Source organism: Penaeus chinensis, chromosome 41 (assembly GCF_019202785.1).
Source record: "Penaeus chinensis breed Huanghai No. 1 chromosome 41, ASM1920278v2, whole genome shotgun sequence".
In the NCBI taxonomy this organism is placed as follows: Eukaryota; Metazoa; Arthropoda; class Malacostraca; order Decapoda; family Penaeidae; genus Penaeus; species Penaeus chinensis.
The window spans coordinates 10,271,808-10,275,689 of NC_061859.1; positions in this window are offsets into that span (position 1 = coordinate 10,271,808).

Genomic DNA, 3,882 nt, shown 5'->3' on the forward strand with positions numbered 1-3,882 from the left:
AAAATATTCAAGGAATAGGACATGAGAAAAAGACGACGAATAATAAAGGTTGTTAAAAGAGAATGGGAAAAGGGAAGGAAAATAGCTAAAGGGGGTGGGGGTGGGGGGGGGGACGAAGATAGGAAGGGAGAAAAACGAAAAATAACGCGTGCAAAAAGTAAGATAGAAAATGGAAATTGAAGATGACAAGCAAGACAAAGAAAGAATTGAAATAAATAACACATAAGAATAGGAAATAAAGAAACCTTAAAGAGAAGTAGGAACCTAAAGGAGATGACGAATAGAAATAATAATAATAAAAAGAAAGGAAACGGAGGATGACGAATAAAAGACAAATACGATACAAGAAACAAAAGATATGACGAAGAAGAATAAGAATAAGTAAAACAAAAAAGCGTAAAACAGAAGAAAAGGAAGATGGAGGAGATCACGAATAAGGATATGGAAGGGAAGAAACCCGTTCCAGACGCGAAGGGATTTATCGGAGTCGTTATCAAGAAGGTCGTCTTGATTGCCGCTACAATTAAAGTCTCTCACAGGTCCGAGACTTGGCCAGGTATTGATTGCAGGCCGTCAGGGAACAAGAGAACTATCTTGGAAGGTGTCCAGGCGACGCTGACGGGCTGATCAGGAGGTAGGAAGAAGAGGGGGAGAGGAGAGGGAGAGGAGGAAGGGGGGGAGATGAGGGAGAGGGGGAGAGGAGGAAGAGGGGGAGGGGGAGAGGGGGAGAGGAGGAAAAGGGGGAGGGGGAGAGGGGAAGAGGAGGAAAAGGGGGAGGGAGAGAGGGGGGAGAAGAGGGGGGAGAAGAGGAAGAGGGGGAGGGAGAGAGGGGGGAGAGGAGGAAGAGAGGGAGGTGATCAGGATATGGAAGAGGAAGGATATAGGGGAAGATAAGGAGGAGGAGGGGGAGAGGGGGAGAGGAGGAAGAGTGGGAGGGAGAGGGGGAGAGGAGGAAGAGGGGGAGGGGGAGAGGGGGAGAGGAGGAAAAGGGGGAGGGAGAGAGGGGGGAGAGGAGGAAGAGAGGTAGGTGATCAGGATATGGAAGAGGAAGGATATGGGGGAAGATAAGGAGGAGGAGGGGGAGAGGGGGAAGAGGGGATGGGAGAGAGGGGCGTGATCAGGATATGGAGGAGGGGAGGAGGAGGAGGAAGGATATGGGGGAAGAGGATGAAGAAAAGGGGGAGGATCAGGAGAAAAAAAAAAAAGAAAGAAGAAAGAACAGAAGAAGAACACCAAGAAAAGGCAAAGAAGAAGAAAATAAAGGGGAGAAGCACGAAAAGGAGGAAGAGGAAAGCAGAGGCCGGGGGTGTGCATGTAGTAATGATTTATTCACGGTCAATCCAGCCTCACTCACGACGGATGAGTTCTGCAGACGACGATTGGAGTGTGGGAGCTATTAAGCTAAAATGGTGCACTAATGCAGGTCAAGATAAAGGCACTGATGATGATGTTGATTGAGAAATGGAGGATCATAATAAGAATGATTCGAAAAGGGAAAAGCTATACAGTAGAGATAGTATGAATCAAGATAAAGCATGCAAATAGCAATTGATAATTATGATAGTAACTTAAAAATCAGTCTTTAATTATAAACACGCAACTGATCATAAACGACAAACAACCCATTTAAAAAACACTAATAACAGAGAGCACCACACAAAAAGACGCCAACCCACACAAAATGGCAAACCACACAAGTAATCGAACAGTTCGGGCACAAACAGAAAACCAAATGATTCGAAAACAAAGAACCACTTGCCAATATTACAACGGAGAGCAGAAGAAGGACCTTGTTTTCGTGCCTTTATACTTGTCCTTGGATGGGGGATAAGTTTTCGTTTGTAGCGGAGACTTCGAGAGAGTTCAGATGTAACCCTGACTATTGGCTGAGACGAACAAACTGCCAGAAGATGTATTTGAAGTTAGAGAGAGAATGCTGAAGAAATCGTTCGCCTGGAGTTCGTTCTTAAGAAGGACAAGAAGGAGAAAAAAAGAAAAGAAAAAGTTTTCAGAAGAGAGGAGGAATGAGACAACTGTCGGAAGCAGGGTTGCAAGGATGTGCAATTTTAGAACGGGGAATAAAAGAAACAAGGAGAAAGGCAAAGCGAGTGAGAGAGAGAGAGAGAGAGAGAGAGAGAGAGAGAGAGAGAGAAAGAGAGAGAGAGAGAGAGAGAGAGAGAGAGAGAGAGAGACGATAATGACATTAATAATTATAATAAAAAATAATGATATCAGTAATAAAACAAATAATATAACAAACTGATAACGACTAGATCACGAACAGCAAAATTATAAAGGAAATTAACAATAACGTTAACAACAATTAAATTAGTTTTTCAGATTCTGGTTTTGCATTTTCACTCTTTTTCGAAGTAACATCTTTTTTTAAATTTTCTTATATATTCTTCTTTAAATTGCTTTGAATTAACATTTTACATTTCCAAACGGAAAAAGGGGAGAGGAGAAATCATTCAAAATAATCCGATATGTCTAGTCGCTGAATTCAGAGATAAAATCATTTCTAGCTGCAGACAGAAGAACCTAAATACTTCAGTGCTGGACGAATGAAAGATTCACTGGCTAGGTAGGAAAACATGGATGTCATATATAACACTACAAGGGGTGGGTTGGGGATGGGGGGGGGGGGGGTAACTGAACGGTTTCAGGAAGGAAAGGAAGAAAGAAAAATATAAACAGCAACTGGCAACTCACCCAGCTTCTGGGGCACTTCGATATATTTTGTCTTTAACGAAGAAACACTTGACTGGTATTGAGGCAGTAAACGAAAAGAACAAGACAAAATATAAAACCTTTTTGTTTTAAAAAATATATCTCTTCACAAACGACACTTCCCAAATACTCCAGAGTTCGGGTTGAGATGCCATTCTTTATTTTTTCTTTCTTGAGGATGAATGCAGTATAAGGCTGAACTTGCCAAATGGGTTTCTATGCACAACTACGTCATTTTCTAGCTTATACCATCAGTGACGCCTTTTGCCAGAGATGTGTCACGGATTATCAGATGACTTGACCAACAGTGTGCACTTCTACGTTTCCGTTAATGTCTATGGCCGGGAATTGGTGGAATATTTCGAGGCATAAGACTTTCGAAATCTCTTTTCATTCTTTTTATTTTTATTCTCCTTATTATTGTTTTATTCATTTGTCTACTTCTTTACTTACTATTTCATCTCTTCATTCTCATTTTCCTTTCTCTACCGAGGCGAAGGTACAGTTAACATGTTGAAGCAACGTCCCTCTCACTTGCATCGTGTTTCCCCTTCCATGTCCCCTTAAATACTAATCCCTCCTCCTGTTCATCTAAGACTTAGATAAAGGGATACCTTCATACTACGGGACTGAGTTTAGCTGCGATCTGATTATCATTATCGTGAATGACTATCATGACTATATTAGCAGGAAAGATTGAATGTAGGAAGGCAAGTAAAATGTACATATAAGAAAGAAGGAAAGGGAAAAATATATATGATTTTTAACGATAACAATGATGCTGGTAATAATATTGATGATAACAATGATGCTGGCTATAATATTGGTAATAACAATGAGGCCGGTAATGATATTGATAACAAGAATGATGCTGGCAATAATATTGATAATAACAGTGATGATGGTAATAATATTGATTATAATAATGGTAATGAATTCGAAGCATATCAAGTACATCTCTCGGTTGCGAAATTATCCATTCTCCTTCAAATTTTTTCCGCCGGAAATACTTAATCCAAAGAACTTGTTTTAACATACAAGAGTAGGAACAAAGGGAAAATAGACTTAATACATATATTAAAAAAATACATTTTTTATACACGTAGAGTATTATAATTGAAAAGTTAAAATACAATGAAAGCTTTTAATTTA